The sequence below is a fragment of the Dipodomys merriami genome, unplaced genomic scaffold (assembly GCF_024711535.1).
Source record: "Dipodomys merriami isolate MVZ:Mamm:240054 unplaced genomic scaffold, mDipMer1.0.p SCAF_66, whole genome shotgun sequence".
In the NCBI taxonomy this organism is placed as follows: Eukaryota; Metazoa; Chordata; class Mammalia; order Rodentia; family Heteromyidae; genus Dipodomys; species Dipodomys merriami.
Window position 1 is genome coordinate 1,445,411 of NW_027206246.1, and position 13,893 is coordinate 1,459,303.

Below are 13,893 nucleotides of genomic sequence, written 5' to 3' on the forward strand. Positions count from 1 at the left end.
ATGAGGGTAAGAGTTAGGGTGGGTCTTAGGGTGAGGATGAGTTTTAGGGTTAGGATGAGGGTGAGGGTGAGGTTTAAGTTTAAGGTTATTTTGAGGGTGAGTGTGTTAGGTTTACGATTAGGGTTAGGGTTAGTGATTTTCTGTGGTTGAGTGTTTGGGTGAGGGTGAGTGTTGGATTAGGTTTAGGGGTGAGGGTTAGGGTAAGGTTTAGGTTGAGGGTTAGGGTTACTGTGAGTGTTATTGTGAGGGGTAGGTTGAGGGTGAATGTTAGGGTGAGTGTGAGGAAGAGGGTGAGGGTTAGCGTTTTGATTAGGGTTAGGGTGAGTTTTAGGGTTGGGGTTAGGGTTATTGTTAGGATTAGGTTTAGGATGAGTGCAAGGTTGAAGATGAGGGTTAGGGTAAGGGTTAGGATGAGGGTTAGGGTTAGGGTTAGGGTGAGGGTGAGGGTCAGGGTGAGGGTTAGGTTTATGTAGAGGTTTAGGGTTAGGCTCAGGGGTAGGGTTAGGCTGATGTTTATTTTGAGGGTGAAATTTAGGGTGAGGGTGAGTGTTAGGGTCAGTGTGAGGGTTCGGGTGAGGGTTAGGGTTAGGGTGAAGTTTAGGGTTAGGGTAAGTTTTATGCTTCGGGGGAGTATGAGGGTTAGGGTGTGGGTGAGGGTTTGGGTAAGGTTGAGTGTTAGGTTGACGGTGAAGTTTGGGGTGAGGGTGAGGGTTAGGCTTATGTTTAGGGTGAGGGTTAGGGTTAGGGTGAGGGTTAGGGTTAGGATTAGGGTGAGGGCTAGGGTGAGGGTGAGGGTTAGGTTGAGGGTGAGGGTGAAGGTGAGGGCTTCGTTTAGGTAAGGGTTAGGGTTAGAGTTAGGGTTAGGATTAGGGGAGGGTGAGGGTTAGGTTGAGGGGTAGGGTTAGGGTGAGGGTTAGCGTTAGGGTTAGGGTAAGAGTTAGCGTTATTTTGATGTTTAGTATGAGGGTGAGGGTTAATATTAGGGTTAGCGTTAGGGAAAGGGTTAGGGTTAGGGTTAGGGTTAGGGTGAGGGTTAGGGTGAGCGGAAGTTTTAGGGTTAGGGTGAGGGTTATGGTTAGTGTGAGGGTAAGGGTTAGGGTTAGAGTTAGGGTTAGTGTGAGGATAAGTTTTAGGGTGAGGGTTAGGTTGAGTGTGAGTGTTAGTTTTATCTTGGGCTTAGGGTGCGGGTTAGGGTGAGGGTTAGGGTTAGGGTTAGGGTTTTGGCTAGCATGAGGGTTAGGATTTGCGTAATGTTTAGGGTGAGGGTGAGGGTTAGGCTGAGGGTGAGGTTGAGTGTTAGGTTGAGGGTGAGGTTGAGGTTGAGGGTTACGGTTAGTGTTAGGGTTTGGGTGAGGGTGAGGGTTAGGGATAGGGTGAGGGTTAGGGTTATTGTTAGGGTTAGGGTTAGGGTGAGGGTGAGGTTTAGGGTTAGGTTTAGGATTAGGATGAGGGTAAGTGTTAGGGTGGGTCTTAGGGTGAGGATGAGTTTTAGGGTTAGGATGAGGGTGAGGGTGAGGTTTAAGTTTAAGGTTATTTTGAGGGTGAGTGTGTTAGGTTTACGATTAGGGTTAGGGTTAGTGATTTTCTGTGGTTGAGTGTTTGGGTGAGGGTGAGTGTTTGGATTAGGTTTAGGGGTGGGGGTTAGGTAAAGTTTAGGTTGAGGGTTAGGGTTACTGTGAGTGTTAGTGTGAGGGGTAGGTTGAGGGTGAATGTTAGGGTGAGTGTGAGGAAGAGGGTGAGGGTTAGCGTTTTGATTAGGGTTAGGGTGAGTTTTAGGGTTAGGGTTAGGGTTATTGTTAGAATCAGGTTTAGGATGAGTGCAAGGTTGAAGATGAGGGTTAGCGTGAGGGCTAGGATGAGGCTTAGGGTTAGGATGAGTGTTAGGGTTAGGTTTAGCGTGAGGGTTAATTTTAGGGTGATGTTAATTTGAGGGTGAGGGTTAGGGTGATTTGGAGGGTGAGGGTTAGGCTTAGGGTGAGTGTGAGTGTTAGGTTTAGGATTAGGGTTTTGTTTAGGGTTAGAGTTAGGGTGAGGGTTAGTTTTAGTGTGAGGGTTAGAGTTAAGTTTAGGGTGAGGGTAAATATTAGGGTGAAGGATAGGGTGAGAGAGAGGGTTAGGATTTGGGTGAGTGTTAGTGTGATGGTTATGGTGAGGGTTAGGGTTAGAGTTAGGGTTAGGGTGAGATTGAGGGCTAGAGTTAGGGTTATGGTGGGGGGTTAGGGTTAGGGGGAGGGTTAGGGTGAGGGAGAGAGTGAGGGTGAGGGTTACGTTTAGGATTAGTGTGAGGGTGAGGTTTAGGTGAGGGTACGGGTTCAGGTTCGGGTTAGGGTTAGGGTTAGGGTTAGGGTGAGGGTCTGGGTTAGGGTTAGTGTGATGTTGGGGTTTAGGGTTAGCATTAGGATTAGGGTTAGGTATTGGATGAGAGTTTGGATTAGGGTAAGGGTGAGGTTGAGGTTGAGGGTGTGAGTTAGGGTTAGGTTTAGTGTGAGAGTTAATGTTAGGTTGAGGGTTAAGTTTAGGTGAGGTTTAGTGTTAGGGTAGTTTTAGGGTGAGTATTAGGGGTAGGGGTAGGTTGAGGGTCAGGGTGAGGGTTAGGTTTAGGTTGAGGGTTAGGGTGATGGTGAGGGTTAGGGTTAGTTTTAGGGTGAGAGTTAGGTTTAGGTTGATGTTTATTGTGAGGGTGAGTTTTATGGTGAGGGTGACTGTTCGCGTGAGGGTGAGGGTACGGGGGAGGGTGAAGTATAGGGTGTGGTTGAGTGTTAGGGTTAGGGTGAGTGTTAGGGTGACGGTGAGGGTTAGGGTGAGGGTGAGGGTAAGGTATAGGGTTAGGGTTAGGGTGAGGGTTAGTGTTAGGTTTAGGGTTAGGGTGAGAGTTAGGTTGAGGTGTCGGGATTGGGTTAGGGTGAAGGTTAGGATTATGGTTAGGGTTAGTGTGAGGATAAGGGTTAAGGTGCGGGTTAGGGTGATGGTTAGGGTTAGGGTTAGGGTGAGGTTTCGTGTTAGGGTTAGGATTAGGGCTAGGCTGAGGGTGAGGGTGAAAGTGAGGGTGAGGGTTAGGGTTAGTGTGAGGCTTAGGGTTAGTCTGAGTGTTAGGGGAGGGTGAAGGTTAGGTTGACGTGTAGGGTTAGGGTGAGGGTAATGGTTAGGGTGATATTTAGGCTGAGGGTGAAGGTTAGGGTGAGGGCGAGGGTTAGGGTTAGGGTTAGGTTAGGGTTAGTTTTAGGGTGAGGATGAGGGTGACGGTTATGGTTAGGTTTAGGGTTAGGGTAAGGGTTACGGCTAGTGTCACGATTATTGTTAGTGTTAGGGTGAGGGTGAGGGTGAGGGTGAGGGTTAAGGTTAGGGTTAGTTTTAGGGTGACGGTGAGGGTGAAGGTTGTGGTTAGGGTTAGGTTTAGGGTAAGGGTTTCCGCTAGTGTGACGGTTATTGTTAGGTTTAGGGTTAGGGTTAGGGTGAAGATAAGGGTTAGGCTGAGGGTTAGGGTGAGGTTGAGGGTTAGGGTTAGGGTTATGGTGAGGTTTAGGTTTTGCTTGATGTTTAGGGTGAGGGTTAGTGTGAGGGTTAGTGTGAGGGTTCGGGTGAGGGTTCAGGTGAGGTTGAGGGTTAGGGTGTGGGTGAGGATTAGGGTTAGAGTGAGGGTTAACGTTAGGTTTAGGGTTAGTGTGAGGGTGAGGGTTAGGGGTAGGGTTAGGGTTGGGGTTAGGGTTAGTGTTAGGGTGAGATTGAGGGTTAGGGAGAGGGGTAGGGGTAGGGTTAGTGTGAGGTTTAGGGTGAGTGTGAGGGTTAAGGTGAGAGTGAGGGTGAGGGTTAGGCTTAGGGTTAGGGTTAGCGTGAGGATGAGTTTGAGGGTGAGGGTCAGTGTAGGATTAGGGTTAGGGTTGGGGTATTGTGAGGGGGAGCGGGAGGGGGAGGGTTATGGTTAGGGTTAGTGTGTGGGTTAGGGTTAGGGTGAGGGTTAGGTTTAGGGTGAGGTTCACGTTAGGGTAAGCATTAGAGTGGGGGTCAGGGTGAGGTTTAGGGTTAGGTATAGGGTTAGGGTTAGCCTGAGGTGTAGGGTTAGGGTGATCTTTATTGTGAGGGTGAGGGTTCGGGTGAAGGTTAGGTTTACGGTTATGTTTAGGGTGACGTTTAGTGTTAGGGTATGGTTTAGGTTTTGGATGAGTGTGAGGGTTAGGGTGTGGGTGAGGGTTTGGGTTAGGTTGAGTTTTAGGGTGACGGTGAGGGTTAGGGTGTGGGTTAGGGTGAGGGGCAGTTTTAGGGTTAGGTTGAGGGTTAGTTTTAGGGTGAGGGTTAGAGTTAGGTTTAGGGTGTGGATAAGGGTTATAGTGAGGGTTCGGTTGAGGGTGAGGGTGAGGATGAGGGTTTCGTTTAGGTAAGGTTTAGGGATAGATTTAGGGTGAGGATTAGGTGAGGGTGAGTGTTAGGTTGAGTGGTAGGGTTAGGGTGAGGGTTAGGGTTAGGATTAGGGTGAGGGTTAGTGTTAGAGTGATATTTAGTATGAGGGTGAGGGTTAATGTTCGGGTTAGCGGTAGGGAAAGGGATAGGGTTAGGGTTAGGGTAAGGGTTAGGGTGAGAGGTAGGTTTAGGGTTAGGTTGAGGGTTAGGGTTAGTGTGAGAGTAAGGTTTAGGGTTAGTGTGAGGGTGAGGATGAGGGTTAGGAACAGGGTTAGGGTTAGGGTTAGTCTGAGGTTGAGGGTCAGGTTGACATGGGAGGTTTTGTTTAGGTTTAGGTTGAGGATAAGTGTTAGGTTGAGGGTTAGGGTGAGGGTGAGTGTTAGGGTTAGGGTGAGGGTAAGGGTAAGGTTGAGAGTTAGCATGAGAATGAGGTATAGGGTGAGGATTTGGGTTAAGGTTAAGGATTGGGTGAGGATTTGGGTTAGGGTTAGGTTTATGTTGAGGATTAGGCTGAGGGGTAGGGTTAGGTTAAGTGTGAGGGTTAGGGTTAGGGTTACGGTAAGTGTTAGGGTGAGGGTTAGGGTGAGTGTGAGGTTTAGTGTTAGAATTGGGTGTAGGGTTAGGTTTAGGATGAGTGTTAGGGTTCGGTTTATGGTTAGGGTTAGGATGGGGGTGAGGGTTAGGGTTAGGGTTAGGTTCACGGTTAGTGTTAGGGTGAGTGCTATGGTGAGGGTCAGGTTTAGGGTGAGGATAAGAGTGAGGGTGAAGTTTTTGGTTAGATAAGGGTTAGGGCTAGGTTTAGGAGGAGTATTAGGGTAAGGGTGTGGGTTTGGGTAGGGTTAGTGTTAGGGTTAAGTTGAGGGTGAGGGTGCGGGTGAGGGTTATTGTTAGGATGAGGATTAGGGTTAGGGTGAGGGTGAGGGTGATGGTTAGGGTTAGGGTTAGGGTGAGTTTGAGGGTGACATTTAGGTTAGGGTTAGGATTAGGTTGAGTGTTAGGTTGAGGGTGAGGGTTCGGGTGAGAGTGATGGATAGGTTGTGGGTGAGTGTTAGGGTTAGGGTGAGAATTAGGGGTATGGGTAGGGTTAGGTTTATGGTGAAGGTAAGGGTTAGGGTGAGGTATAGTGTGAGGATGAGGTTTAGGGTTACTGTTAGGGTTAGGGTGAGGGTTAGGGTGAGGGTTAAGTTTAGCTTTAATTTTAGGGTGAGGTTGAGCTATAGGGTGAGGGTTAGCATTATGGTGAGATTTAGGGATAGGGTTAGGGTGAGGTTGAGGGTAAGGGTGAGCGTTAGTTTTAGAATTAGGGTGAGGGTGAAGGTGAGGGTTAGGATTAGGGTAAGTATTAGGGTTAGGCTGAGGGTGAGAGTGATGGTAAGTGTGAGGGTTATTGTTAGGGTGAGATTTAGGTTTAGGGTTAGGGTTAAGGTGAGGATGAGGGTCAGGGTTAGGGTTAGGGTTAGGGTTAGGGTGAGGATTAGGCTGAGGGTTTGGGTTAGGGTTAGTGTGAGGGTTAGGGTTAAGGTTAGGGTTTGGGTTAGGGTGTGGTTTAGGGTTAGTTTTAGGGTTAGGATAAGGGTTAGGCTGACGGTTAGGGTTAGGGTCAGTGTGAGTGTTAGATTTAGGGTTAGGGTTTGGGTTAGGTTGAGGGTAAAGGTTAGGTTGAGTGTTAGGGTGAGAGTGAGGGTTAGGGTTATGTTTAGGGTTAGGGTGAGCGTTAGGGTGAGGGTTAGGTTTAGAGTTAGGCTTAGGGTGAGGGTTAGGGTGTAGGTAAGGGTTAGGGTGAGGGTTAGGAGGAGGGTGAGGTTTAGGGTTAGGGTGAGGGTAAGGCTTAGGGTGAGGGTTGGTGTGAGGGTGAGGGTTAGCGTTAGCATGAGTGTTAGGGTGAGGGGTTGGGTGAGGGTTATGGTAATGGTTAGGGTTAGGGTGAGGATTAGGGCTACTGTTAGTTTTAGGGTGAGGGTTAGGCTGAGAGGTAGGGTTAGGGTAAGGGTGAGGGTTATGTTTAGTGTGAGGGTTAGGTTTAGGGTTAGGGTGAGTTTTAGGTTTAGTGTGAGGGTTAGGGTAAAGTTGAGGGTTAGGGTTAAGGTGAGGTTGAAGGTAAGGGTTATGGTGAGACTTAGGGTGAGGATGAGGTTTATATTTAGCATTAGGTTTACAGTTATGGTTAGGATGAGGTTTAGGTTTAGGGTGAGGGTGAGGGTTAGGGTTAGGGTCAGTGTGAGGGTTAGTGTTAGGGTGAGGGTTAGGATTAGGGTGAGGGTTAGTTTTAGGGTAAGTGTTAGGGTGAGGGTTAGGGTAAGGGTTAGGGTTAAGGTGAGGGTCAGGGTGAGGGTTAGTGTTAGGTTGAGGGTTAGGGTTAGGGTAAGGTTTAGGGTTAGGGTTAGGGTGAGAGTTAGGGTAGCGTGATGTTTAGTATAAGGTTGAGGGTTAGGGTGAGGGTGAGTGTTCGTGTGAGGTTTAGGGTTCGGGTGAGGGTGAGGGTTTGGGTGTGGTTGAGGGTTAGTGTTAGGATGAGGGTTAGGGTGAGGGTGAGCGTTAAGTCTAGAGTTAGGGTTAGGTTGAGGTTTAGGATAAGGGTTATGGTTAGTGTGAGGTGTCTGGATAGGGTTAGGGTGACAGTTAGGGTTAGTGTGAGGGTTAGGCTTAGTGATAAGTTTAGTGTGAGGATAAGGTTTAGGGTGAGGTTTAGGGTGAGGGTGAGAGTGAGGGTTAGCGTTAGGGTTACCGTGAGGGTTAGGGTGAAGGTTAGGGTTAGTTTTTGGGTGAGGGTTAGGTTTATGGTGATATTTAGATTGAGGGTGATGGTTAATGTGAGGTTGAGGGTGAGGTTTAGGGTGAGGGTCAGGGTGAGGGTGAGGGTTAGGTTTTGGTTTAGGGTGAGGGTGAGGCTGAGAGTTAGAATTAGGATTAGTGTTATGTAATTAGTGTTATGTTATTAGTGTGAGTGTAATGGTTAGGGTTACGATTAGGGATAGGTTGAGGGTCAGGGTTAGGGTGAAGCTTAGGGTGAGGGTTAGGTTTAGGGTTAGGATAAGGGTGAGGGTTAGGGTTTGGGTTATGTTTATGGTGAGGAAGAGGGGTAGGGAGAGGATGATGGTGAGGGTGAGGGTGAGGGTGTGGGTCAGAATTAGGGTCAGGATGAGGGTTAGGGTTAGGTTTAGTTTTCTTGTGAGGGTGAGGGTTAAGGGTAGGGTTAGGGTTAGGTTGAGGGTTAGTGGTAGGGGAGGGGTAGCGTTAGGTTTTGGGTGAGTTTTAGGTTGAGTGTGAGGGTTAGGGTGATGGTGAGGGTGAGGGTTAAGGTTAGGATTAGTGTTAGGGTTAGGTTGAGTTTGAGGGTGAGGGTTAGGTTTAGGATTAGGGTTAGCGTTAGGGTTAGAAAGAATGTTAGGGTGAGGGTGAGGGTGAGGTTGAGAGTTAGGGTGTGGGAGAGGGTTAGGTTTAGGGTAACGATGAGGGTTAGAGTTAGGGTTATGGTTATGGTGAGAATAAAGTTTAGGGTGAGGTTTAGTGTGAGGATGAGGGTAAGGTTAGTGTTAGGGTTAGGGTGAGGGTTACGGTGAGGGTTAGGGTTTGGTTTAGGGTTTGGGTGAGGGTGAGGGTTAGGGTGAGGGTTAGGGTAAAGGTAAGGGATAGGGATAGGGATAGGGTTAAGTTTAGGGTGAGGGTGAGGATGAAGTTTTGTATTAATGTTAGGATTAGGTTTAGGCTGAGGGTGATGGGGAGGGTGAGGGTGTGGGTTAGGGTTAGGGTGAGGGTTAGGGTTAGGACAGGGTGAGGGTGAACGTTAGGGTTAGGATTATGGTTAGGATGAGGGTTAGGTTGAGGGTTAGGTTTAGGGTTAGTGTAAGGGTTAGGGTTAGGGTTAGGGTTAGGTTTAGGGTGAGGGTTAGGGTTAGGTTTAGGGTTAGGATAAGTCTTATACTGAGGGTTAGGTTTAAGGTTATGGTGAGAGTAAAGTTTAGGGCGAGGTTTAGTGTGAGGATGAGGGTAAGGTTAGTGTTAGAATTAGGGTGAGTTTTAGAGTGAGGGTTAGGTTTTGGTTTAGGGTTAGGGTGAGGGTGAGGTATAGGTTTAGGTTAAGTCTTATGCTGAGGGTTAGGGTTAGGGTTAGTGTGAGGGTTAGTTTTAGGTTTAGGATAAGGATTAGGGTGAGGATAAATGTGAGTGTGAGGATGAGGTTTAGGATTAGGGTTAATGTTAGGGTGAGGTTTAGTATTAGGGTTACGGTGAGGTTTAGGTTAGGTTAAAGTGTAAGGGTGAGGGTTAGGTTGAGGGTGAGGGTTAGGGTTAGGGTGCGGGTAAGGGATAGGTTGAGATTTAGGTTGAGGTTGAGTGTTAGGGTTAGCATTAGGGTTAGGGTGAGGAAGAGGGTTAGGGTGAGGGTTTGATTTATGGTTAAGGATAGGGTGAGGGTTAGGGTTAGGTTTAGTTTTAAGGTGAGGTTTAAGCTGAGGAGTAGGGTTAGAGTTAGTTTGAGGTTAGGTTTAGTGTGAGGGTTTGGGTTAGGGTTAAGGTGACGGTATTGGTTAGGGTGAGGGTTGGGGTGAGTGTGAGTTTTAGGGTTAGCATTAGGTTTAAGGTTTATGTTAGGATTAGGGTTAGGGTTAGGGTGAGGGTGAGGGTTAGGGTTAGGGTTAGGGTGAGGGTTAGAGTTAGGGTGAGGTCTAGTGTGAGGGTGAGGGTTAGGGTGAGGTTGAGGGTGAGGGTGAGGGTGAGGTTTTCTGTTAGGTAAGGTTTAGTGTTAGGTTTAGGGTGAGGGTGAGGGTCAGGGTCAAGATGAGGGTTAGTGCTAGTGTTAGGATGAGGGTTAGGGTTTCGGTTAGGGTGTGGGTAAGGATGAGGGTGAGGCTTAGGGTTAGGGTTAGTGTGAGGGTTAGGCTTGGGTTGAGGGTTAGGGTTAGGTTGAGGGTTAGGGTTAGGGTGATTTTTGGTGTTAGGCTGAGGGTTAGGGTGAGGCTCAGTGTTCGTGTGAGAGTTAGGGTAAGGTTTAGGTTTAGGGATAGGTGTATGTTGAGGGTAAGGGTTAGGGTGACGGTTAGGGTGAGGGTGAGGGTGAGGGTTAGGGTTAGGGTGAGGATTAGGGTTAGTGTTAGGATTAGGATGAGGTTGAGGGTTAGGGTTAGTATTAGGGTTGGGATGAGGGTTAGGCTGAGGGTTAGGGTTAGGGTTAGTGTGAGTGTTAGGGTTAGGGTTAGGGTTATGGTTATGGTGAGGGTTAGTTTTAGGGTTAGGATAAGGGTTAGGCTGAGGGTTCGGTTAAGGGTTAGTGTGAGTGTTAGGTTTAGGGTTAGGGTTTGGGTTAGGTTGAGGGTAAAGTTTAGGGTGAGGTTTAGGTTGAGGTTGAGGCTTAGGGATAGGGGGAGGGTTAGTGTCAGGGTTAGGCTTAGGGTTTTGGTTAGGGTTAGGGTGAGGTTTAGAGTGAGAGTTAGTTTTAGAGCTAGGGTGAGGGTTAGGGTGTGGGTAAGTGGTAGGGTGAGGTTTAGGGTGAGGGTGAGGGTTAGGGTTAGGTTGACGGAAAGGTTTAGCGTGAAGGTTAGGTTTAGTGTGAGGGTTAGGGTTAGGGTTAGGTTGAGGGTGAACTTTAAGGTTAGCATTAGGTTTAGGGTTAGGGTTAGGATGAGGGTTAGGGTTAGGGTGAGGGTGAGGTTGAGGGTTAGGGTTTGGATTAGGGTTAGGGTTAGGTTTAGGCTGAGGTTGAGTTTGAGGGTGAAAATGAAGGTTAGAGTTAGCGTGAGTGTTAGGGTTGGGGTTAGGATTAAGGTTAGGGTGAGGGTTAGTGTTATTGGTAGGGTTAGGATGAGGGATAGGCTGAGGTTTAGGTTTAGGGTTAGGGTGAGGGTAATGGTTAGGGTGAGTGTTAGGGTGAAGGTGAGGGTTAGGATTAAGCTTAGTGTTTGGGTGAGGTTTAGGGTGAGGGTTAGTGTTAGGATGAGGGTTAGGGTTAGGTTTAGGGTGAGGATAAGGGTTAGGGTGAGTTTTAGGGTGACGGTGAGGTTTAGGATTAGGCTAAGAATTAGGATGAGGTTTAGGGTGACGTTTAGTTTTAGGGATAGGGGTAGGATGAGAGTTAGGCTGAGGGATAGGTTTAGGGATAGGGTGAGTGGAAGGGTTAGGGTTAGGCTACGGGGTAGTTTTAGGGTTAGGGTTAGGGTGAGGGTTAATGTGAGGGTTAGGGTTAGGATTAGGGTGAGAGTGAGGGGAAGGTTTAGGGTGAGGGTTAGGGTGAAGTTAAGGTTTAGGTTTAGCTTTAGGGTTAGGGTTACGTTTAGGGTGAGGTTAGGGTTAGGGTTAGACTGAGGGTGAGGGTTAGTGTTAGCATTAGGGTTAGGGTTAGGGTTAGTGTGAGGGTTAGGGTTAGGGTTAGGGTGAGGACGATGGTGAGGATTAGGGTTAGGGTTAGCAGTAGGGTTAAGGTTAGTTTTAGGATGTGGGTGGGGGTGAGGGTTAGGGTGAGTGTGAGGGTTAGTGTTAGCATTAAGGTTAGGGTTAGGTTTAGGGTTAGGGTGAGGATTAGGGTTAGGGTTAGGGTTAGAGTTAGAGTAAGGGTTACAATGAGGATAAGGTTTAGGGTGAGGGTTAGCTTGAGTTTGAGGTTTAGGTTTAGCATTAGGGTTAGGGTTAGGGTTAAGATGAGGGTTAGGGATAAGGTTAGGTTTAGGGTGAGGGTCAGGGTTAGGGTTAGGTCTAGGATTCGGGTTAGGTTGAGGGTTAGCCTTAGGGTTAGGGTTAGGTTTAGGATGAGGGCTAGGTTGAGGGTGAGTTCTAGGGTGAGGTTTAGGGTGAGGGTGACAGCGTTAGAGTTAGAGTGAGGGTGAGGTTGAGGATTAGGGATTTGATTAGGGTTAATGTTAGGGGTAAGTTGAGGGTTGGGTTGAGGAGTAGGGTTAGAGTTAGGGTGAGATTGAGGGTGAGTGTTCAGGTTAGGGTGAGGGTTAGGGTGAGTTTGAGGGTTAGGGATAGCATTAGGTTTAGGGTTAGGTTTAGGGTGAGGTTTAGGGTTAGGGTTCGGGTGAGGGTGAGGATTAGGGTTAGCAGTATGGTAATGGTTAGTGTTAGGTTGAGGGTTAGGTTTAGGATAGGGTTAGGGTGGGTGTGAGGGTGAAGGTTACGGTTAGCGTTAGGGTGAGGGATAGGGTTTGGGTGAGGGTTAGGCTTAGTGGAGGTTGAGGGTGAGGGTTAGGGTGAGGGCTAGGGTTAATGTTAGGTTTAGTGTGAGTGTTAGTGTTAGGGTAAGGTTTAGGGTTAGGGTGAGGGTTAGGGTTAGGGTTATTGTTATGGTGGGGGTGAGGGTGAGGCTAAGGGTTAGAATGAGGGTGAGATTTAGAGTTAGTGTTAGGGTTAGAGTGAGGGTGAGGGTTAGTGTTACCATTAGGGTTAGTGTTAGGCTTAGTGTGAGGGTTAGGTTTAGGGTTAGGTTGAGGGTGAGGATGAGGGTTAGGTTTAGACTTAGGTTTAGGGTGAGTGCTAGGATGAAGGTGAGGGTTAGGCTGAGTGTTAGGGTGAGGATGAGGTTTTCATTTAGGAAAGGTTTAGGGTTAGGTTTAGTGTGAGGATTAGGGTTAGGGTTAGGGTGAGGGTTAGGGTTAGAGTGATGTTTAGGGTGAGGGTGAGGGTTAGTGTAAGGGTGAGGATGAGGCTGAGAGTGAGGTTGTAGCTTGGTGTTAGGTTTAGAGTGAGGGTTAGCTTGACGGTGAGGGTTAGGGTGAAGGTGAGTGTTAGTGTTAAGGTTAGGGTGAAGGTTAGGGTTAGGTTTAGGGTTAATGTGGAGGTTAAGTTTAGCGTTATGTTTAGGGTGAGATTTAAGGTTAGGGTGAAGGTTAGATTGAAAGTGAGGGTTAGGGTTAGGGTGAGGGTTAGGGTTAGTTTGAGGATTTGCGTTATGGTTCGGGTTAGTGTGAGGATAAGGGTTAGTGTGAGGTTTAGGGTGTGAGTGAGTATTTAGGTTTAGCGTTAAGTTTAGGGTGAGGTTTATGGTGAGGGTTAGGGTGACGGTGACTGTGAGGGTGAGGGTTAGATTTAGGGTTAAGACGAGGGTTAGGGTTAGGGTTAGTTTTAGGGTGTGGGTGAAGGTGAGGGTTAGGATTAGAAATAGGTTTAGCGTTAGTGTTGGGCTGAGTGTGAGGGTCAGGGTGAGAGTGAAAGTTATGGTTAGGGTTAGGATTAGGGTAAGGTTTACGGCTAGTGTGACGGTTATGATCAGTGTTATGGTGAGGGTGAGGGTGAGGATTAGGATTAGTGTGAGGGTAAGAGTGAGGTTTAGGGTTAGTGTGAGGGTAAGGGTTAGGTTTAGGGTTAGGGTTAGTGTTAGGACAAGGGTTAGGTTGAAGGTCAGGGTGAGGGTGAGAGTTAGGGTTAGCATTAGGTTTAGGGTGAGGGTTTGGGTTAAGGTGAGGGTTAGGTTTAGGGTTAGGGTGAGTGTTAGGTTTACGGTGATGTTTAGGGTGAGGTTGAGGGTTAGTGTGAGGGTGAATGTGAGTGTATGGTTTAGGGTGAGGGTGTGCGTGAGGGTGAGATTGAGAGTGAGGGTTATGGTTAGGGTTAGGGTGAGGGTAAGTGTTAGTTTGAAGGTTAGTGTGATGGTGAGTGTCAGGTGAGGGTGAGGGTTAGAATGAGGGTGAGGGTTAGGTTTAGGATTAGGTTTAGAGTGACTTTTAGGGTTAGGGTTAGGGTTAGGGTTAGAGTTAGGGTTATTGTTAGGGTTACAGTTACGGTTAGGGTGAGGGTGAGGGCGAGGCTTAGCGTTAGGATTATGGTTAGGGTTAAGGTGAGGGTGGAGTTGAGTATTAGAGTTATGTTTAGGGTTAGGATGATGGTTAGGGTGAGGGTTAGGTTTAGGGTTAGGCTCAGTGTGAGGGTTAGGGTGTAGGTAAGGGTTAGGGTGAGGGTTAGGATGAGGGGGAGGTTTGGGTTTAGGGTTAGGGTAAGGTTTAGGCTGAGGATTAGGGTTAGGGTGAGGGTTAGGGTGAAGGTGTGGGTGAGGGTGAGGTTGAGGATGACGGTTAGGGTTAGGGTCAGGTTTAGGGATAGGATAAGGGTTAGGTTGAGGTTAGGTTTAGGGTTAGTGTGAGTGTTAGGTGTAGGGTTAGGCTTTGGGTTAGATTGAGGGTAAAGGTTAGTGTGAGGGCTAGGGTGATGGTTAGGGTTAGGGTTAGGGTGAGGGTTAGGATGAGTGTTAGGTTTAGGGTTATGTTTAGGCTTAGGGTGAGGGTTTTTAGGGTTAGGGTTAGGGTTAGGTTTAGTGTGAGGATAATGGTTAGGGTGTGGGTTAGGGTGAGTGTGAGGGTTAGGGTTAGCGTTAGTGTTAGGGTGAGTGTTAGGGTTAGGGTGAGGGTGAGGGTTAGAGTTAGGGTGATGTTTAGGGTGAGGTTGAGGGTTAGTATGAGGGTGAGGGTGAGGATGAGGGTTAGTGTTAGGGTTGGGAGATGTTTAGCGTGAAGGTTACGGTGAGGCTGAGGGTTCGGGTGAGGGTTCGGGTTCGGCTGAGGGTGTTGGTGAGGA